Below are 24,215 nucleotides of genomic sequence, written 5' to 3'. Positions count from 1 at the left end.
TTTGTAGCATTAATTTAAAGAATCTGAGTTTCAAAATAAAACTGACTGAAATGTAAAAATTAATTCTTTTTATAATCGTGCCTAAACTGTAATGGTTTTGTGTCCTGCCACACACACACACACACACACACACACACACACACACACACACACACACACACACACACACACACACACACACACACACACACCACACACACACACATTTGCGCATAGTGAGAGTTAAGTAAGAAGTGTTATTAATAGTTATAAATAAAAATTATTATTTTGACGATACCATTGTCTTGGTGAATTTCTATTGCTGTTGGTCTAGGAACATAACTGAAGTGTGTGATGAAGTATCATTGACATAAAACATTAACTCTTAGACTTCAGGAGGAAGTCAGGGGAACATGACCCAGTCCTAATCACGGGCTCAGTAGTGGAGATGGTCAAGAACATCAAATTCCTGAGTGTCAACATCTCCAAGGATCTGTCCTGGAGCCTCCACTTCGATGCAATCACAAAGAAGGCTGCTATACTTCATGAAATGTCTGAGGCGGCTTGGCATGTCCCCTAAGACTTTTGAAAACGTCTATGGGTGTATTGTGGAGAGCATTCTGGCTGGTTTGTATCACTACTTGGTATGGAAGTGCCAAATCTGAGGACAAGAATAAACTCCAAATGGTTGTTAACTCAGCCTGCGATATTACAGGCACCAGACATCTACATGAGGTGGTGTCTTAAAAAAGCAGCCTCTGTCCTCAAAGACCCCACCACCCAGACCATGCCCTCTTCATTCTGCTACCATCAGGGAAAAGGTACAGGAGCCTAAAGACGAACACTCAGCAGCACAAGGACAGCTTCTTCCCACTGCCATCAGATTCCTGAATGTTCAATAAACCAAAGACACTGCCTGACTTTTCATGCTCTATTATTGTTATTATTATTTTATTTTATTTTTTATCGTAATGTTGCAAGAAGGATAGAATATGTATGTTTGCTCTATGATGCTGCCGAAAGAGACCAAATTATATGATTTGTTCATGACAATAAATCCTGATTCTGATTCTGAACTCAATTTTTCTCTCTTTCCATAGATGCTGGTTGACCTGCTGAGTTCCCCAACCCTTCATTTTCTTTTAGAAAATTTTGATGTGGTTAACTTTTTTTTCCAGAGAATGCTGGCAAATTGAAACGCGAAGATTAAGACTATCCAGAATTATTTTTTAAGAAATCTTGTTAAATAAACAACTATGGGTAGATTTTTTTGATTTACATTTATTTTAATTTGTGAAATGTATATGACATGACCTGTTATTTGTTTTATTAGAGAACTTTGTATGTCAGATTTATATGTTAAACTCAATAAAAAATATTTTAAAAAGAAAAAGAAGAGTCCTGATTGGACTGATTTGATAATCAACTGGTTCTAAATGTAGTTAATTAAGGAGCTTGAAATGAGCCATGACATCAAAGCATATTTATTTGATCAAGGACACAGTTAAAGTGGTGTAAAAGATTCTCTGAGATCACTTTCTACAGAGGGGATTCACCACTCTTGCAGAATATTGCCAACATTGATTAAAATAACAATGCATACAAATTTCAGTGTGCAGATCAAGTTAACGTGCAGCAAATCTCTAATGTTCTGGATGTTATGAAGATTCTAGTAGTGTAGGTATTGGAGCTTGCAGGCACATTTAAAGTGTAGCTTTGTATGAGAATTATTCAGTACCTAGTGCAAAGCTCAAACAATGGAAGATTACACGAAAGCAATATTCTCACAACGTTATTTTTGTTTGGATATCAGATTGCATGCAAGTGGAATTGATCCTTTGTGCACCGAAAATTGCTTTGCATCAACATGAGGGTGATGGGATAATCGTGAGATGCATCATTTTGTCACTTGTGATTGATGCTTCCATGATCAAAGTGGCTCTTGAGGATTTTCTTCCTTAAAAGTGTCAGCAAGGCTTAGTTGGAAACACTCTCACCTCTGAGTCACAAGATTGTGTTTTCAAGCTCCATTCCACGTAATCAAGGCAGGTGTATTAATGCAGCACTGAGGAGATGCTATCTTTTGGATAAGATGTTGTTCTAGCCACAAACTGGTTTTACCTGTGTCCTGGCTGGCATTCAGCTCTCAAACCACCCCAGCAAGAAGAAATTAATTTGTCATTCTTCTTTCTAGGCTTTGAGGGAGTCTGCATTGTGCAGAGTGGTTGCAACATTTGAAACCAATAATAGTTATAACATTTCAGTCAATTATTCTGCACATCTTTGCCTGAAAACGTTGTTGCTTAATTGTGTTGCACAATAAATCTGATTTTTTTTCCTCCTTCCAAGGACAATAAAGTCTCACCAACCATTTTTCATGAACTGATTATTTAATTGCACTTTTACCTCATGTACAGTAGAGATTTTTTTTGTTATTTGCATTGTATATAGTTCTGGTTCAAGATGGTAAGTATGCATCTTTCACTTTGAATATGATAAACCAACGCTTGATTATGCTATTGTAAACCTGAACTAAGCCTGCACTTTGCTACATGGGATAGAGAATCGGCAGGGAAAAAAAAAAACACTTTTGCTTTTAGGAGATAAATTCAAACATTGATTCTCTGTTTTTAATTTTACTGATAAGTTACACAGGTTTATGATTAATTAATTAAATGCTGCATTTTAATTTATTGGTCCTGCTCTATTTCTATGAAGTTTAGATCAACATAAGTACATTGGTTATTCAATATTTCTCATACTTCATGATGGCTACAAATTTTAATTTCATCCCTTTTCATCTGAAAGTCCATTTACGAAGACACAGTGATTGCAATCTTCAATTCTTTATCTTGATGGTTCAGGAATGGTGTAACTTATATTTTTAATGATCCTTAATGGATATTGTACAAGAGATCCCTCATGCTATGTTTGATGTGTCTTTCTTACATTGATTTCTTGTATTTGTCAATTAAAATTTGGAATCTGAATGAAGAGCCAAATGCCGGTAAGTGCTAAAGACCTTTCTGAACAGTAAATAGGTTTGTAGTATATATTTGCACTGTTATATTAAAAAAAAAATGCCCTTTATTCATCCAATTTATATATATATTTAATATATGTGTCCTTTTTTCAGAATTCTGGCAAGGCAATTTATTGTTCATCTCTTTCTAACACAGGGTGTTGGTGAGATCCTTGAATCTCTGTAACAGCTCTGTGAATATCTTCCCTCTGTTGGGCAACAAGCCTAATCATTCAGAAGAAACAGCAATGTATTTCCATGCTGAGATGGTGTGCGGATTTGCGACGGGGCTGTTCCCAGATTCCATCTTCCCCCACCTTTCTTGCGTTAACACGAAAGAAGTCATGTTAGAGTCTGAAACTGAAATGTTGACTATCCATTTCTCTCCATGGGTGGAGCGTGATCACAATCTCTCCAGCTCTGCTCTACTGCAGTAATAGGTATTAAAAACCACATCATTTTGAACGTGGAATTCTCCATAAAGTCATCTTCCATGTTCTGTTTTGCCTCCATTTATCTATGTCAATGCTCTCATGACTAGAAAAGGGAAATATTGAATATTCTGTTTTTTGTTTTTCTTAGTAAGGACCAAAATGAGATAGCATGTACAATGGGTAACTAATCCAACAGGCCATATCCTTTTTTAGATGTTAATTTGGTCCATTGAGACAGTGCTACCCAATTAACCAACAATCCCATACATTTTGGAGGGTGAGAGAAAACCAAAGAACCAGAAGGAATTCCATGCAGATCACGGTGAGAATGTACAAACTCCTCACAGACTGCATTTGAACTCGGGTCGCTGGCACTCTAATAGCATTGCACTAGCCGCTATGCTAACCATGCCACCCCCATTTCAGTTCAGACCCAGATTCTTGACCATATGAAAGCTTCAACAATCTTTTGCACCTACCTCCACAAAGCCTTCACATGTAAGATAACAAAGCAGTAAAATGCAGTCGGCGCTGCCATTTATTATTCCCATATAAGAGCAAATCACCATGTATATGTTGCAAAATGAGGGCACATCAAATACAAACAGACTTTCTTGACACAAAAAATAAATGGAAGTTGCTTTCTCAAATAATGTTTTTGGGCAAGCACTCCTGGGGATGATCAACAAGTCATGCAGCAACCCTGGATTGCAACAAGGAGTCAACATTTGGGCTTGAGCCCTTCTTTAGAAGAGCCTTAAATCAGGCAGATGTCTGAATATGAAAGTGGGTGGGGTGGAAGGGGAAAGGGAAAAGAAGAGAAGAAGCTGAGAGGTGGATAAAGGGGGATGGGGCAGAAGGTTGAGAAACATGCTCTCCGATTGGAGAAAGGAAAGAAAGAGACTGGGGAGATCCTTGTTTACCAGCTCAGACGAGGAGGGGGGCGGGGGAGGGGAGGTGGAAAGGGTGGGTGAGTGGCGAGAAAGCAATGAAAATATGATTGGGGTGAGTTTTGGTCCTTTAAAATGTTAGCAGCTTTCCCAAGACAGTAGAATGTATTTGATTGATATCTCAAGTAAGTTCAAGAAAAAAAAAAGCAATTCAAATTGTTACATTTTAATTCAGATTATTAAACAACATATTTGATTTATTTATCTGGTGAAGTAAAATACAAAAGCTAAGAAATGATATAGAGTTTCCACAAGCATTTGGCTCACAGGCATTCTCTGCACTCTTCAGCACCCCATTGTGGGGAATATATTAAAGAAATGGAAAAGGTGTGGAATAGATTTAATGGGATATTAGAAGGGGAAGATTTGTGATTAGGGAGAGATACTTGAAAAATCACGACTTCTTTCATCAGAAATGAGAAGGTCAAAGGGTGACTTGATACAGGTCCTCAAGATTGTGAAAGGTTATATTGAAGTAAATTGTATTGGATTGTTTCCATTCGATGTGAGGTCGAACTGAGAGAGCACAAATTTCAGATAATGGCAAAAAGAATTGGAGGGGGACTTAGAGAAAAAAAAATTCTATATGGAGGACAATTAGAATGTGAAATTGTCTGCCAGAAAGCATTGTTGAAATTATGACGATACATTCGACTCAATGGGAAGTTAGTGCTTGCAAAAGAGGACTTTTCAAAACCTGTAGGATAAGCAGCAGAATAGAATTAAACTGGATGGTGTGGCAGCTCGCCCATGCAACAGGTGAACTGGCGCACGGAGTGGTGGTCAAGTCTGTGGCAGATCTGACTGTAAGAGCTCTGAGGACCGGGAAAGACCTCAGCCTGGCGGCTGACATCAGTTCCGTCCCTCAAGTCGCGGTCACGGGGGTTGCTAGGAGAGGGTACTTAAGCGCGTGGCTTTTGAATCAGTAAATCAGGTGGTTTAACTCACCTTCGGACTCTGCGTGGTCTTTTGCTCGTGCGTGACTAGTGCAACTACAATGGTTATGATTTGCAAACACCAATATTGGCAAGATGGGCCAAATGCTGATTTTTTTCCTGTAACCTTCTGTGATTAATTTAACTGATAATTACATTAGGAGTCAATGTACCAGTTTTCTTTACCACACCCCAGATGTTGGATTTTGCAAGTCCCTCTCAGTAGAATTAATTTCTTTGTCCTAATAAAAAAGTATTAGAGGGGTTTTGTAGCTGATTTCAGAACCAGAGTGAACAATAGTAACTTGTCCATTGAAAAAGGGGATGAGAAGTGATGCTGTTCCAAGGCAATCAGGAACAATAATTCACTGTGTAAAATTAAACCACGAACCAATTTTAAATACTAACACATGACTAGTTCAGCTGAACTTTGCATGCACGAATAACAACATGTTTATTTGTGGCAATTTTTAAAATAAAATTTAGACGTACAGCACAGTAACAGGCCATTTTGGTCCATGAGCCAGAGCTGCCTAATTAAACCCAATTAACCTACACCCCCTGTACATTTTGAATAGTGGAAGAAAACCAGAGCCTCTGGGAAAAACCCACACAGACACTGGGAGAACATGCAAACTCCTTACAGGCAGTGAGGGGTTTGAACTCCAGTCCCAATCCCTGGCACTGTAATGGAGGTGCACTAACCACTGCACCCACCGTGCTGTTTCAGCCTCACTTGACAATAACATATAAATTTGACCATCTCATGAGATTCCCGAAGTGTCACAGTATCAGTTTACTTTTCTTCTTTTGTAATGAAAAAGGTAGGAGTGTAGTTTGGGAGGGATAGAATGAGTGGGAACAAGATTCAGTCGTGTGATTGTTCAACTGCTCGATATATTGTTGATATTTCGAGGATCCTGATTGGACATTGAAAGACTGGCTGAGATCCTTCAGTTTTTACTATTATCTATTATCAACAAACTTTGAACTTCTGCATCCTGTCTGAATCCCTCAGCATATTAGCATTTTAGTAAAGGTAACATTTAGAATGTAACATGCATGAAATTGTTTGACTTTTGACTATTGTAAGGCAGGCAGAGAGTCACCACTTTGTCCAGCTCCCCTCACAGAAACCTACAGCACCTGGTGTTCCAAAGTGGTCTCCCCTCCAAGTTCTAATTGGGCCTGTGCTCAGACAATCTCATGCATATTCAGGCTATTAGGTTCTGGCTTCATGCTATGAGGCTTCTGCTCTGGTATTAGGCTTCTCTATTGGAGTGAATAGTATTTAGAGTGAATTTGGTTATCATACACCTGGCCCCTTCATCTAAGCCATTTATAAATAATTTATGCCCTCAGGCACCAAATTAGTTATTAACTGTGAATCTGAAACTATTTTCTTTATCCTGCTCTCCATTTTCTGTTTGCCACTCCCATATCTCTTCTCTTCTCTTTGGCTTGGCTTCGCGGACGAAGATTTATGGAGGGGGTAAAAAAAGTCCACGTCAGCTGCAGGCTCGATTGTGGCTGACCAGTCCGATGCGGGACAGGCAGACCAATATTTAATGGCAACCTTGTGTCGTCCTACCTTGTTTTTGAACTTGAATTAAGAACTTTATTGCTTACCTTCTGGAAAACCAAATGCACTGCATCTTCTGGCTGCCCATTGGCCACCCTATTTGTTACATCCCCAGTGATCTATAGGAATGTGGTCAAACACAATTTTCCTTTCATTAGACATGTTAACCCTGCTTGATCTGAGGAGTCTGATGATGACAGGAAAGGAATTGTCCTTGCATCTGGTGTTTTGTCACTCATGAATCTTCTTCCCAACGAGATGGGGGGAAAAACATACGGCCAGGGTGGGATTTTTAAAAAAAAATATGTTGGCTATTTTATCAAGGCAGTGGGATGTGAAGATGGAGTCAATGGAAGGGAGGGGGTTTAAGCCATGTTCATATTGCTGAATTTTGTGGTCTTGAGTGGAGCAGTTCCCGTATCATGTTGTGATGAACCCAAATAGGATACTTTTAAGGGAACATCTGTAAAAGTTGTAAGGAGACTCAGGAGACATGCTAAATTTCATCACATTTCTGAGGAAACAAAGGTGCTGGTGTGCTTTCTTGCCAATTACATTGACGTGGGTGACCCAGAACAGGTTATTGAAGATCTTTACCCCAAGGATCCTAAAGCTATCTCCTATCTCCACCTCACCTATCACTGAGATAAACAGGGGAATGAGCTCCATCACTGAGGAGTATGCTTTCCCAGAGAAGATGATGAATATTTGGAATGACCTGCCAGAAGAGATAATGGAGGCCAATACTATTAGAATGTATAAGAGGCATTTGGAAATGTACCTAGAAAGGAGTTGAGGGATATGGGCAAATGCAATTAGCAGAAATAAGAATCATGGATTCCTGAACGTGGTGAACTGAAAGGGCTCATATCTTCACTTTACAAGTCTATGGTTTTATCCTTCTGTGGAAGTGCTGAATTTGAGTTAAGAGGCTGTAATGTGCCCAGACTAAGGATGAGGGGCTGATCCTCAAGTTTACATTGGGACATTATAACAATGCAGGAGGCTACTGACAGATAGATCAGAGTGGGAATTAATGTTCTTTTTATGCAAAGCAGTCATTAGATCTGCATTTGCTTTATCCCATGCATAGGAGATCACTTCATAAGGACAGCATGAATTTTATCAGAAATCCAAGTACATCAATGTTTCACCTGGAAGGATTGTTTGAATCCTTGAACAATAGGAATGGAAGAGGTAAGAGGACAGGCATCTCAACTCCTCCTATTAAGGCACGAGTAAGTGGTGAAGGACGAATGGAAAAAGGGTGGATGTGAGAGAAAATCTCTGAGAGATGAAGAGCCAGCAAGCCATGGTATTCACCTCAGAGTCCTCCAAGATCATTATCCAATTCAGACTCCGCACCGTGGAGCAGTTGAAGACGTGCTCACTTCTTCCTTCAAAAAGTTCACAGAGGGAACTCCGTGATCCTCACTGATTTTGGATAGTTGCTATGTGAACGTAGCTGTCCTATTTTTCGTCATTTTAACAGTGGCAACACAACAAAAATTTGGCTATCAGGGACTCTGGGATGTTATGAGGTTAGAAAAGGTCTTATCTAGTTATGTGTAGTTTCATTTTGATGCTACTGATAGAAGAACTATTAAATGCATTTTGCACACCTGACAAGAATAGTGGATGAGATGTATTAAAAAATTGAGAATTAATAAAAAAAGTTAAAAAATGTGACTAGAGTACAATAAATTTATTTGGCTGCAAAGGGTTTTGGGACATGCTAAATGGGAATAAAGATAAATCAATTAAGTAACAAATATTGTTGATGTTGACCTGTGAATGAATCCAGCCATTTTCAATCTTCACAGTCCCAGACATGGTACGGCTGTCAGTGTTTGAAATGGAATGCCCTCCACATTCACTATGTAGTGCTCAGGAAGCCATTTTAAGACACTGGTCTGTCACTCCTGAATGAAAGAACACCTTATTACCTTATTTCTGAAGCTAACCTGCAAACTAATATTGTACAGAGCAGAAAACATTTGTCTGAACTACATTGCCATAATTTCAGTGAGGGTGGTTAACTGCTTAAACCTGTTGTATTCTAACTAAGAAATGTCTTGATATGCTTTTTATAAGTATGGTATTAAATTTTTTGGAACAGAATGTTTGTTATTTGGATTAGTCTCTGCTTGTGAAATTTTTCAACTGTGATGATTAAGAAAATTGAAGACTTTTATTTTTTATTTATTTGGCAGAGGGTGCATAATCTTGTGTGCCAGAATGGCCTGTTACGATGCTGTGTGTGTAAATTTAAATGCATTTACTTGGAGTAAGTTCATCAACCACGACTTTGTGCATGAGAGATCAGAACAAAGATTTTTGCAACAGATAGTCCAATAATTTTTTCATGAAAATTAGCTGTTTAAAAAAAAGTCTAAATTCAAAACCGCCTGTTTTAATTTGAACAGATTTAACAAACCATTCAGAACAATGAGTCTGTGCTAACTTTAATGCTGCATGCAAATCTCTGGTCACCTTTTAGTTCAGTGGTTTAAAAACTGCCCCCCAGACTCATATTCCACCTTAAGGAATCCTATTCCAGAAGTGCTCTGTGATTAAGGTGCTATGCAAGTGAAGGGAAGGTTGAGAACCACTGCTCGGACCCAATTGTTACTGAAATATTTTGCTTGAGAAAAATTGTCATTTGGGCATTTTCTTTGGAGTTACGAAACCGTGCACATAATGAGTCAATTAGGTATGATTGAAACAGTGGTTTTCAAACTTTTTCTTTCCATTCACATCACTTTAAGCAATCCCTTAATAATCACAGAGCTCTTATGGAATAGGGATTGTTTAAGGTGGAATGTGAACTTGGGGTCAGGTAATAGGGTCAATTAAAACCATTGTTTTAATTGGTCCTATTAGAATCTCCAAATGACTCTTCCAGGCTGTGAAGATTATGCAATTATCTTTTATTCTTTTCAGATGAAACTCGCTAATCCACCTAAAAGGGCTCATCAGTTTGGATTTTCCAATTCCAACTGTTTATAAGTAGAGCTTAAACCTAGTCTGAGTTGGCTCCCAGAGCATTGGTTTCAATTTGCTCCTTGGTCTCTTTTGACAAGGATGGTGAGTCACTATTTGAATATTCAGGATAAACTCTGATCCATTTCATCAGAATGCAAATAAATCAGTTAGTCAAGGTTTGTTTGAAGCTTCTAAACCTTGAAGACTACAATTATCATATGTGAAGTTACATTACTGGGTGAGTCATCTTACCTCTGAAATTACCACAGGAATGACTGTTATAATTCTGTAGGGACTGAAAGTATTATTTTAAAAAGGACACAGAGAGTGGTCTTGGGCCATTGTGATCTCAGAACCATCACAACAAGAGGAGGAGTGAAGAACTCAGGAGAACAGTGAGTGAGGGGAACCAGCTGAGGTGAGTGGATTTTTTTTTAAAAAGCAAGGAGGGCAACTGAAGGGTTAAACAGAGTGTTGATTTATGGGAGTGAGTACTTGAGGTAATTGGCATGGACAAAAGAAAGCAGGGGAAGCTGAAGAGGAGTGGCTAGTGAGTGAGTGGCCCAGTGTAGGAGTGGAGCTTTGAGGCTTTGGTGAGCAGATGCTGAGGGTAAGCCTGCTTCCAGTGAAGTAAGGACAGGTAAGATCCTTTAATTAAATTAAGAGCAGATAATGGAGTCTGCAGTTAGAGCAGTGGAATGTTCCTAGTGTGGCACATGGGAAATCTGGGAAAGCACAATTGTACCTGGTGACTACACCTGCAAAAGATGCATCCAACTCCAGCTCCTGGCAACCTGAATTTGGGAGCTGGACCTGGATGAACTTTGAAACATTCAGGAGCCAGAGGCAGTGATAGACAGGAGCTTCAGGGAGACAGTCACCCCCCCTCCCCAAAAAAAAGTCAAGAGACAGATGGCTGGGTAACTGTCAGGAGACAGGAGGAATAGACAGAGAGTGCCGAACATCCCTGTGGCTGTTCCCATCAACAATAAGTATACCATTTTGGATACTGTTGGTGGAAATAACCTATCAGGGACAAGTTGGAGTGGTCAGGTCTCTGGCATTGAGACTGGACCCTCAACTCAGAAGGGAAGGAAGGAGAAGAAGCGGGCAGTAGTGATAGGGGATTTGATAGTTATGGGGAGTGATGAGAGGTTCTGTGGCAGAAAAGGAAAATCCTAGATGATGTATTGCCTCTCTGGTGCCAGGGTCCACAGTATATCGGATCAAGCTCTTGGTATTCTCAGGAGGGAGGGTGATCAGCGAGATGTTGGGTTAAAATGATGAGTTCCTGCAAAGAGTGTTTAAGGAGTTGGGTGCACTGTTGAAGGACAAGGACTTCAGGGTTGTGATCTCAGGAGTGATACCCATGCCACATACTAGTGAAGCCTGAAATAGGAAGTTAATGCAGCTAAATGTGTGGCTTAATAGATGGTGCAATAGGGAGGGTTTCTGGACAATTGGGGTCTGTTCCAGGGAAGGTGGGACCTACTGTTCTGACAGGACGGTTTACAGCAGAACTGGAGGGGAGTTTGCTAGTGATGTTCTGGGGGCATTTAAACTAGGTTTTCAGGATACTGGGAACCAGAGTGTTAAAGCAGATAACGAGGGGGAGGAGGAAAGAGGTCTTGAGAGGACTGCATGTATGGACAGAAATCAAAGGTTTAAATGTGATAGAAATGTTTTCGGGTGTATATGCAAAGAGTATTGTCAGAAAGGCAGATGAGCTTAGGGTGTGGATTGGCACATGGGATTATTATATTATTGCTCTTAGTGAGACTTGATTGCAGGAGGGGCAGGACTGGCAGCTCATTGTTCCAGGGTTCATTTGTTTCAGATGTGATAGTGTGGGAGGGATGAAAGCAGGAGGAGTGGGATTACTAGTCAGGGAAAATATCAGATGTGCTTACACACGACAGCCCAAAGGGCTCTTCTACAGAGGCTATGTAGGTGGAGCTGAGGAATGGGAAAGGTGTGACCATATTGATAGGATTGATTTATGGACTGCACAATAGAGAGATTTGGAGGAGCAAATCTGTAGAGCAATAGCAGATCAATGTAAGAAATGGAAAGTTGTGATAGTAGGAGCATAGTGAGAGTGTGGAGTGAGCTACCATCTGATGTGGTAAATGTAGGCTTGCTCTTAAGTTTTAAGAATAAATTGGATAGATACATGGATGGGAGAGTTCAGGAGGGTTAAGGACTGTATACAGCTCAATGGGACTAGCAGAATGATGCTTCAGCACAGACTAGATGGGCCAAACAGCCTGTTTTCTGTGCCATAGTGTTCTATGCTTCAATGGTTCTATTTACCACGTTGTTGCAGAAAAAATAATCCTTTGAATGTTTAAGCAGTTCACTAAAATTTTCTGTGCACCAGACAAGCTGAACTTCATTTTCAAAACCAGAAGTGTCAAAAGAGGTTTTCAGACCAAAAGTTGCAAAGTATCTTCTCTGTTAGTGTGGCAACAGGATTGTCTTCAAGTAACCCTCTGAGATTCTGACTCTGGGGCAGATTCATTTTGTCCTTGGCAAGTGAAGGAGAAAAATCAGTGATGTGCCCATGGCACCTACTCAATCAGGAGATCTGATTCTCTTTTGGCTCTGCTCCTCATCTTAAGTTTTGCTGGTTAAAGCATGAAACAATTTATGGGTATTCAGTTGTAGCAGATTGCTCTTTAATTTCATAACATTTCTTCACATCCTCAAAGCATCACATTGAGGTACTGTGAGTAGAGTTGCTGTCTCAAAGCGTCAAGAGATCAGGGTTCAATCCTGACTGTATAGATTTTGCACATTTTTCTTATAACTGCATGGGTTTCCTCCCAAAGATATGTTGGTATGATAATTTTCCAGTTTAAATTACAACCTGAGTTTCAAAGTAGACAAGACAAAGATGACTGTGGACTTCAGAAGGTCTGGGATGACCCCTATTAGTTTGGTAGCAGAGAGCACCAAATTCACCAGAGTCCACATAAGGAGTGACCAATCCTGAACCCAAAACATCTCCTCACTTGTCAGGAAGGCTTAAAAGCAATGGCACTTCCTTAGGAGATTGTGGCAGGCAAGGGTCCTGGTAATCATCCTGTCAACTTTCACAGGAGCTCTATCGAGAGTATCCTGGCAGCTGCATCACAGTGTGGTACAGTTGTGCAGTGAACTGGTGGTCTGTTGTACTGGTGGCTGGCTCTGCCCCCATCTACCCATATTTAAATCTGATTTCCTGCTTAAACCCTTAGCCCTTCTGAAGACCACTGCATGATCCTGCCCTCAGTTACAAGCTAATAAAAGTGCATGTTCTCCTTTGAGCTGTGAGAGTTTTTATTCATGCTACAAATTGCTGTATAGCATTGGATCAGATGTCAATCCATAGGACTATAACAGAAATATTTATTTATTTCAATGTTTGTATAATGTGAACAGTGCATATGTATTGTTTGCTGTATGTGTGTAATATTTGTAAGTGTGTTTTACACTGACGCCCAGAGAGCATTGGTTCATGAGGTTGTACTTGTGGAATCGGATAATAAATAAACTTAAAATAAATACAGCCCCTTGTGTTGCAGGTGCAGGGTAAGAGTCGAGAAAGTATCATTGAAAATGTCGGAAGAATAAAATGGGGTCAGTGCCAATGGAAGATTGATTGTCGGCTGGTCTCAAATTTGTTCAATATCATCATTTCTCCAGATCCATGGCACACACACATAATATCCAGAATATAATCACATGTATACATAAAGATACAATTTAACATAAATTGGGCCAATGGCTTGTTTCCAATCATATATTCCCATGACCCTTCTACCTGTTCATCTACAATGTCTGTTATCTGAACACCTTTAATTCTGGTCATTTGATCATCCCGGAATTTAATCATTTCCCGATCAACACCACTGTTTTTTAATTGTTAAGCCCAAGACTCTGATCTTCTTACCTGCCCCTTTCACCTTCTTTCAATCCATTATCCTAACCAAGTTTTTCAACAGCTAACCAATATCTCATCATGTAACTTATTAAGAATTTTTTTTAGTAGGGATGGCCTAGGGATATTCTGCTGTATTAGCGGTGAACTGTTCTCATTTTAAATAAAAAAACTATTTGTGAAAGCAACTTACTGCTCTATTGAGACATTATCTTCTGGTATGAAGCTAAATTTTGCTACTTGGTTAATCATGTTTCCCCAGATTTTTTAAAAAGTATTTTGGTGTCACTGATTTGATTCTTACAATTACGAAACCTAACTCCCTTTCTGGCCTAGTTTGCATATTGAGCATGCTATTTCATTTTTAAGTTAGATTTGATGTAATTTGTATTTAATGATATATTTCTACAAAAGGAAGCGATCCGAAAGAGTGAGGAGAAATCATTAGTCTGATCAAGAACCAGTTATCTCCTTGTGTATGTACCAAAATGTAGCAAGTATTCTCACTACATACAGTTTTCATCTACTTTAGAGATGGGAAGTAGAGTTTCTGAAGCTGGAACAAGTAACTTCACTCTTATGCCATGATTTCTGATCATCACGTCCAATGTGGGTTTTTTTGTTGGATATAAAGCTATATGAACCTCATGGAAAAGTTATGTCAATACCTAAGGCTGCAGTGCGGAATTATCAATAAGGATAACTTGCATTGTCAGAGAATTCAGCATTCCCCAATTATAATCAATAAAAATCTGGAAAATTGTTGAGATCAGTAGCTTCATTTACCCTCTATTTACAAAAACAAGTAAAGCTCTTTCAATTGCATATTACTTTTTGGCTGGATCATGTGATCAGAATTTCTCTTCTTTCATCTTCTGGCATTTTGAAATCTACATGAGGTGAATAATTTGTGATGTGCAACTGCATTTCCAATTCAACAGTAGTACTATATTGCTATCAGTTTAGGTATCATATTGGTCATCTTATAATGAATATAGCAATTCTTTGCCTCAATATTTTGTACACCTTAAAAGGACCTCCACAGATTTGAGGTTCAGCGAATCCATTTCCCAAAGTATTCCATGCTGCATGAGTGTGCTGCCATTACATCATCTTCGGCTGTCCCTTGGGATTTAGAATGACTTGCTTCCACTCCGGTCCTCTGATTCTGAGGTGACTGATGAGACCAATGTGTGAACCAAACCCTTGACAGATGGGGTAGGTTTTGATGAAGGTCTCAGGCCAGAAATGTTGATCATTCTCCAAGTGATGCAGTTCCACAGGTTGAGCTCCTCCAGCAGATTACTTTTTTTTGTTGTTGCTTATGTTGGACATGCCTATCAAGGTAGACAGACGAGTAGTTTGTGAGCTTTTGCATTGGGCTAACCTGAATGCATCTTCTCCCCTTTAAAAAAAAAAAAAAAAAAAATCAGAAAGCCATGTGTTCCCAAGAATTCACGTGAGCCCTATTTGGTGAAAAGAGATCATTAACGGAAAGCAATATATAGTTACAATTCAGAAAAAAGAAATCTCCAGGGCAAGACTTTTAAAGATGTGACACTGGTTTTGGCCGGTGGCATTGAATAGGTGATTGCAAATCTCCATCTGTATGATGCTTTTGTACCTATTTATTTCCTAATGGTGATGCAGATTGGGGATAGCATGGAACATTAGCAGCAATATCAACCATATCAAAGTTTTTTTTGTATTGCCGAGGATGCTTGTCAAAATAAATTCTTGGATGTGAGCAAAATTATCCAAATGCCAACATTCCCAACCATAATGTTCCAATTATATCAGGTAAAGTTCAGGTTAGCCAGGTTATAAAAATGACAGCGATTCCATTGTGTGAAAGTCAATCAGCCGTTTCTAGTTAGAAACGTGTGAGTTATCCCTGTTTATATATATATATATATTAAAAAAACTTGTATTTTGCTTTGGCTTTAGATTGCACTAAAGAAGATGGCAGTTTGAAATTTCAACTTATTCATTTTGCTCAGTTGGGCATTGCAGTGGTGTTGAAAGTTGATATGCAGTTTGAACATCCATTTCTCTTACTCTTTCTCAGTTCGGGATTTCTTTTGTTGTTTTATCAATAGCCAGAGGGCTTGAATTTGTGAGCAAAAATCTCAACACTTAAGATATTCTTTCCAATCCGAAAGCAGCAGTGGAATAAGGTGTGAATTTCTGTGGGCATTGAGTTGGAATTACTTCATCTGTGTTAATAGTATATAGAATAGACATAAGGGCCGACTCTTCAATTTAATCTTGGCATCCATGTAAATGTTGTTATAAGCCCAAAGGATTAAAAAACCAGGAGCCACAGAAATTATCCAAGACAATGGCTACTTAAATAAAATTGGTTTTATTTTCTATACACAGAATAATAAGATCAATATTTAATTTATTACTATTAACTTAACCTAACTTGACTCCCTTTTTAATTCTAAGCTCATGTGTATGTAATGTTTGTGTTGAGGAACATTTTTTTCACTGTCCAATCATTCACTTTTCACTTCTTCAAGTTCACTGGTATTAGACATTCTTCCATACTGTGCACAGATTTGAACAAATATGATATTCACCAGGCTCTGGTGCTTTAACTTGTTGTTACCTCTCAGGAAGGTCTTTGTTGATCTCAGAGAGATACTTGTTGTTCATTGAACACATAAACTGATCTCCTTCAATCAGCAACTGAAGTGTCTTACTGAAGAAACTTTTCCCATCTTGGGTTTTTCCAAAAGATAACTTCTTTCAGATTATCCCAAGGAGTTCTCCTTTCTCCCTATTCCAGGATAAACACAATATCTAGCCATAATCTCTGCAATTGAATACAGAGAATTAGAATAGGCTGAACTCAGAACACAAAATCCATTTTGAAACGGGCTCATGCAGCAGATCTGCTAACTTGCAGCCTTCACCACAAACTACTACAGAATACTCTCCCAAACAATGGATGTTTTCTCTCTGTTTGCAAAACCACATGGCCCCTCTTAGGACAACAAACTTCAACCAGACTAGCAGCCAAAGGTTTTTTCAGTTTTTGAGCCTGGACACTGTTCAGATATGTTGGTCCATTAACACCTACTTGTGAAACAATCACTTCTCATTGTCTCTGTAAAGCTAACTGTAGACCCAAAGTCTACCCTTGTATGGCAAATTAGATATTTGTGAAATGAGACCTGATAACTAAACCTCACAATCTTACCCCTTTAAGATGTATTTTATCATAATTTTATTAATTTATTCTGTAACAATATAAATATGGCAATGTGGACACAGACTGGGATATTGTTTCATTGAGCACATTCACTCTGTCCACAGTAACAACAAGGACCTCCCAGTAGACACTCACTTCAATTGCACACACTATTACCATGCTGGCATGTCAATCCATCATCTCATGTACTGCCAAACTGGGGCTACATGCAAATTGGAAGGACAAAACCTTGTATTTCATTGGCACTTTTCATCTAGTTGGCATTCTCATTGACTTCTCCAATTTCTGTTAACTCTCCCCTGAGTTTCTCTCTTTTCCGACCATTTGCCTCCTTTGGCTCTTCAACTCCTTCCTTCTATTAAAGAGCTTCCCTTGGCCCTCTCTCCTATCACCTCACAACTTTTTTTCTCTTTTGCCCTTTCACCTGTATCCACCTCTTACCTGTTAACCTGTGTTTCTCCTTTGCCTCTCTACTCCCCATCTTTTAATTTAGGTACATACCTGTTTTTGCTTGAACCTGATGAAGGGTCCATGCCCCAAAATGTTGATTAACCTTTATTTCCTATGAATGTTGTACAGCCTGCTGAGTTTCTCCATTTCACTCAATCACAGCACTTGCAGACTTTGTTGTTTAATTGCATAATTTGTATTTTATTTCATATCATGTCTGTGCTGGCACATAGACCACTAGAACCCCAGTAATATTTACAGTTAACTTACTCTCCACACATTCCCATTAGTCCCCCAGATCCTCCTGTTCACCAACACACCAAGGGCAGTTTACAATTGTGATTTAACCAACCAACCTATAACTCTGTAAGATATGAGGGGGAAAAAAAGCAACTTGTCAGAAATCAATGAAATCACAGGGAGAATGTGCAAACTCTGCATTCAACTCGAGTTAAGATTATTGTCATCTGATTGTTTCATCAGGTTACACTTGTACACTGTTCTTTGATTCTTGGCACAAAGCACACAGACAAGCAACCAGACATAACAAAGACAGACAATATATGTGCAGGACAAGTATTCATATAAATAAATAAATAAATTTCATAAATCTGAGAGTCTTAGAGGGTTAGTGTGAACAGTCTCTTTGGTCATTCAGCATCCTTTCTGCCCATGGGAAGAAGCTGTTCTTCAGCCTGGTGGTGCTGGCTCTCATACTCCTGTATCTCTTTCCCAATGGGAACAGCTGAAAGGTGCTATGTGTGGGGTGGAAGGAGTCCTCAATGATTTTGTGCACCCTATTGAGACAACGATCCTGGAAAATCAAGTTGAAAGGGAGGAGGGTGACTCCAGTGATCCTTTTTGCCTTTCTTATGGTCCTGTGTTTTGACCTCCAATATCCATTTCTCTGCAGCAACTACACCAGACTGTAATGCAGCCAGACAGGACACTCAATAGAGCTCCTTTAGAAGGTTGACATAATGGTGGCCAGTAGCCTTGCTCATTTCAGTCATGAATGCTGATGCATCTTCCTGACAAGTGAGGAGATGTTGAATGTCTACAATATGTCACTAGTAAGTGAACTCCAAGGAACTTGGTGCTCTCCACTCTCTACACTCTAGAATTGTTGATATGTACTGGAGGGTGGCCATTCCTGGTCCTCCTGAAGTGCACGATCATCTCCTTCATCTTGTCCACATTAAGGCTCAGGGCATTATTCTTACACCATATCAAGATATTATTCACATCTGAAGTGCGACTCATCGTTGTTGCTGATGAGGCCAACGACTGTTGTCATCTGCAAACTTGATGACACTGTTGGAGCTGGATCTGGTGATGCAGTCGTAAGTCAGTAGAGTGAGCAGGAGAGGGCTGAACATACAGCCTTGAGTTGCACCAGTGCTCAGCGTGGTCGTACTCAACGTTCTACTACCGACCCAGACGGACTTTGGTCTTTCTTTTGGGAAGTCCAGAATCTAGTTATAGAGAGAAATGTGGAGTCCTAGTGAGCTCAGCTTCTCCACCAGCCTTTAGGGAATGATTGTAATAAATGTCAAGCTGAAGTGGATGACATATGAGGTGTTGTTCTCCAGATGAGTCAGGATAGAATGAAGGGTCAAGGTTACAGCATCATCTGTGGAACAATTTCTTCCGAAGGTGAAATGGGTCTTGGGTTTCTGGCTGAAACTAAGGAGATGGTTGTTGACTTCAGGAAAGGAAACCAGAGATATATAATCTAGTGATTATTGGGGGATCGAAGGTGGAGTGGGTAAGCACATTTAAGTTCTTGGGAGTCATTATTTCAGATGATCTTTCCTGGACCCAACACAGCAATGGCATCATGAAGAAAGCATGTCAGAAGTTGTGGAGGTTTGGTATGACATCAAAAACCCTGGCAAATTTCTAAAGAGTTGTGGTGGAAAGTGTGCTGACCAGCTGCATCATGGTCTGGTATGAGAACACCAATGTTCCTGAGTGTAAATCCCTCCAAAAGGTAATGGACATATCCCAGGACATCACAGACAAAACCCACCCCACTATTGAGTACATCTACAGGGAATGCTGCTGTTGGACGGCAGCAATTGTCAAAGAGCAACACCACCCAGCACACATGCTGTTCTTGCTGCTATCATCAGGAAGGAGGTATAAGTGCCTCAAAACTCACAGCACCAGGTTCAGGAACAGCTTGCTACTCTGCTATCAGACTCCTCAACAACAAACTCAAACAGGGACTAATTTAAAGACTCTTATTTGTGCATTTTATTGATTTTCTTTACTCTCCCTGTGATCTGCTAATTGTACTTTTGATTGTTTGCATGTTTTCGTTGGGTGTATTTTTTTTTGCACTACCAATTAGTGGTAATTTTGCCACGCTCACAGTATAAAGGTATCTCAGGGTATGTCATGTATGTACTCTGCCATTAAATCCGAAATCTGAAAAATCTGAGGTGTGCTTTGATGCGTTCTATCACCAGATGCTTGAGGCGCTGCCAGCTCCAGTCAGGATTGAGCACAGGTCAAGGGAGCTGTGAAAGAGCAACTCTAGCAGTTGTAACAATATGTTGCCCACACACGTGCCTTGGATGGATGACCAGGTTTGTTGAGACCAGCACCACGTTGTATAACATATAGTTACTATGGGTTGAGGCTGATCAGATAAATTCTAAGAAATACACTGCTGATTGCTGACCCAAGCAAGATTGGTCCAATGGGCTATAGATGGTTATCTGCAGGTCATAATCTAAAACCTATTTTAGCTCAATCTGTTACCATGAAGCCACTACCCTTTATTTCAAATTCACTTTCCCTTTTAATATATTGAAGCTCTCCCCATTCCAAATCCCTCCACATCCTAGTTGTTAGCTCAGTTTACCGTTTTGCAATAATTATTTCACTCCTACGGCGCCGGTGCCAATCATTAAATTGATACCACCTCAATCACACTCACCTCCCCCTCCCACCCCCAACCCCCCCCCCCCCCCCCCCCCCCGCCCACAAACCTCCAAATTGCTGCACTGGTAATGATTCAATGCCTTTTAGCTGGGCAGGGGGAAAAAAAAAGAGACTGAAGTGGAAAAAGAAAGTAATAGCAGTGCTCTCACATCCACTCTGAATAGCTGCAAGGGGAGTTTCTTATTACCAGGGAAGGGAAGTGATAATTTAAACTCTTAATTTATGCCTCAAACCTATTTGTAATCATGGTGGGTAGCTTATCGTGGCTGCGCTGCTGTGGCAGAATGAAAATATAATCTAGAGTAAGGCAACACTAATAATGCTGCTATCAAGAATTAACACATGTTTATTAACTAAACTGCTCTGCCTTCATAATAATTAGTGCTACATCAGGAAATCTGCAGTTGCATGAGAATGACACATTTCTAACCTTTTAATTTCATGTTGTAACTTGTTATATACTTGATAAACACTGCTCTTAAAATATTTATAAATGAACTACCAAAATGGTATATCTCTTTGTTATTAAGTATATTGAATTCTGAATTTTAAAAATGTTAACTGGGATGTTAAATATTACTTGTCCATCTCAGGCAAACTTTATTGCACTTTAATTGACTTGTATATTTTCAGAACAATTGGTTTTTATTTCTTCAATTCACAAAGGAGCTGGAGTGAAATAGAGTTGTTGTACTGCAGTGCTAAATAAGGATTATGGTATTCTAGATGCTGCAGGAATGAGATGTTTCTGTTCAAGCATTAATATTTAAATAATGCCATGTCACACTGCTCTATTTTGTACTGAAATTCTTACAGACGGAACTGAAATTATTGAGTGCAAACATTATTTCATAGTCCAATTATGATTGAATCTGTATTGGTAAAAAGGCAGTAAGACTGCTTGTTTTCTTAAGAGGAGGCCTGTATGTATTTCAGTCATGGCTTTTAGCCTCATGTATCTTACGAGAGGAAATATTATCATACTGTGCCATCTCCAGGTGTGAATAAAGAGTTGATTGCATTTATATATTGTACTTATGAATATGACAATGTGCATCTTCCTTGCTGCAGTTTCCCAGGTACATAAAACATGTTATTAAGAATGTAAGTATAATTAGCACACATGAAGAGGAAAAAAAGATAATAAATGTGATAGGAAGAAGAAAATAAATGAATCAATTATAGAAATTTATATTTGGCCATTGTGCAAAAATGAGTGTGGAGGTTTTAAAGGAGTGTTATGGTAAGAGTTATATGGGGTGTTTCAAGAGCCTGCTTGAGGTTACAACAAAAAAAAGGAAACAAACAGAATGAAAAGGAGCTACAGACAACATCTGAGTTGTGGGGTAAGTAGTTATTAATTTCGCTTGACTTTCTGTCCTGCCACATCAATTCTACACAGGGAAACTAATAAGATGAAAGTATCCTGCTAAGTATGATCTACAGCATTGATGTAGTGGTGCCACTTGATGGCAGTACAGTAGTAAAAAAAATCATCATATTTTAAGAATGCATTAGACATTCAATGTGAGTGGAAATATTTTCAAATTACATAATGCTATTCTGTCTGAACAATGTATTTGCAAATATTTGGTATGCTTTTTTACTTTTATAAATAAAGTATTAATTGTTTCTTATATCTGCAAGAGAATTAAGCAATCCCATTTTGTGTTACTTTTAAAACTTTTTAAAAACTTTGTTGATATCACAAGCTCGGAGATTGAAAGATTTTGCATGCCTGTCTCCAAATCAGTATTCCAATCCAGAGTTCAAAAGATGGTTTGAATGAAATTCAAAGTAGTTCACTTCAATAAGTGATTAAGTTAAACTGTAAAAGTTGTTTGTCATCTTAGCAGATGAGTGTGTATAATTTGATACTTTGATGAAGGGCTCAAGCCTGAAACGTTGAACACACTTTAACATGCTGAGTATTTTGTGCTTTTTAATTCTACAGAATTTTGTGATTTACCAGTGTATATAATTTGATGCCTGGATCATTTGAGTTTCTGTAAAATTATCAATCACATTGCTCAGATGAAACCGTGGTAAATAAATCTTTGTTTCAATTTCACCTCTCTCCTCTACCCCTTCAGAGAGCTAACAGAGGAAGATTGGTTGTAATTAAAACTATTAACATGAGTAGGTGAATGGCACCTACTTTCTGTACCCATTGTACCCTGATGAAATTTCACCTTAATGTCATGTCAGATGAATCCTGGACTAACTGGTGTCATGTGGACTCTTGCAATTATGCTTTAGTTGTTCCATTTGCAGAGAACTATATCCCTTGATATTCAGAGTCTGCTGTCCTTGTTGAGACAAAATGGTCATTACTGTTCTCTGCCCCCACCATCATCATCAACTATTTTTTAATTCAATGAGAAGCTGGAAAAAAAAGCATGGAGAAAAAAAAGTGAGTTAGTATTTTGACTTGAGAAAGGGTTCTAATCCAAAATGTTGATTACTTCTATCCCTGATGCTCTCTGAACCATTGAGACCCTCCAGCTTTTCTTCCATCTATCCAGCTCTGCAATTATAGCATTTGTCTATTTTAAAATCAACACCTTGATCAGGTTAAGTATTTTTGAACATTCTAAAGGTAAGCAGCATGACAATGCATTCATAAAGAAGAAAGATGTATGGAGACCAAGAACCTGGTCAGGTGGTGCCAGAACACCATCCTTGCTCTTAACATGTTCAAATCCAAGGATCATACTGTTGATTCTATGAAATGGAGACTGAAGGACCACAAACCTGTCTGTGCCATTGAGACCAAGATAGTGAATGTCAGTACCTTCAAGTTCCTGGGAATGCATATTTCAGAAGATTTCTCCTGGAGCCAGCACATTAAGGCAATCGTGAAGAAAGTGCATCGACACCTTTACTTTCTTAGATGTGTATATTCTTAGATTTGATATGTCCTCAAATAATCTTTAAAGCTTCTGAAGATACCCTGTAGAAAATATACTAACTGTTTGCATCACAGCCTTGGTTGCAGAAGGAAGAATATACAGCCAGATCCATTACAGGCACTGACTTCCAAACCATTCAAGACATCTGTCTGTAACCCTGGTTACAACCTCTTCTCATTACTCCCTTTAGGCAGAAGGTACCGAACCTGAAGACTCCTACGTTTTAGTATAGTTTATTTCCAATGGCTATTGGGCTCTCGAAATTCCCATTGTTACATTTATCGGGGACACCATTGTGATAGTACAGACCTATCACCAATGTATATAGTTACAGTATCTAGAGTGTAATGACTGTGCTTACAGCGATTGGCTGAGAGCTTAGCCACACCTACTGTCTGGGCCTTAAAGGGTTGTGTCCCTAGCCAGGTCGGATCATTCCGGACTGGTCGGCCACCTGTGAAGAGCTCCTGTCTTTTGCTAATAAAAGCCTTGGTTTGGATCAACAAGTCTTTGGTTCTTTCGACGAGCTCTACAATTTTATTAGCAAAAAGATTTTTTTAAAACGGGATGGAGTGTCTGACTCGGCCAGAAAAACTTGACATCGACCCACAGTCAGCTACAGCCTTCAAAGCCTTTAAGTTCTGGCTGTTGAACTTTGAAAACTTCCTAAGGCTCATTGAGGTGGAGGAGGATAACCAGCATCTAACAGCATTGCTGTCTATGGTGTCCTTGAGAGTCTACGAGAACATCCAGGGGTCACTAGGTTTGCCCACTTTGTGAAGGCACGCAACCTACCCTACACAGTTGAGGAGATTCGCTCCACGACCCGAGCCTGTTCGGTGTGCGCTGAATGCAAGCCCCACTTCTTCCAT

At 39.3% G+C, this 24,215-nt stretch overlaps 1 long non-coding RNA gene across 1 annotated transcript; it reads right to left on the bottom strand.

Annotated features, from left to right (window-relative positions):
* Positions 1 to 14,428: 14,428 nt before the first annotated feature.
* LOC138756268 (uncharacterized) lies at positions 14,429 to 23,569 on the bottom strand. Its single transcript, XR_011352930.1, has 3 exons — positions 23,226 to 23,569; positions 22,624 to 22,816; positions 14,429 to 15,214 (listed from the first exon to the last, which is right to left on the bottom strand). It is a non-coding gene; the product is annotated as an uncharacterized lncRNA (long non-coding RNA).
* Between the last annotated feature and the right edge of the window lie 646 nt (positions 23,570 to 24,215).

Source organism: Narcine bancroftii, chromosome 3 (genome assembly GCF_036971445.1).
Source record: "Narcine bancroftii isolate sNarBan1 chromosome 3, sNarBan1.hap1, whole genome shotgun sequence".
Lineage (NCBI taxonomy): Eukaryota > Metazoa > Chordata > Chondrichthyes > Torpediniformes > Narcinidae > Narcine > Narcine bancroftii.
Note: the sequence above shows the minus strand (reverse complement) of the source record. Positions and strands in the feature narration are given on the sequence as shown.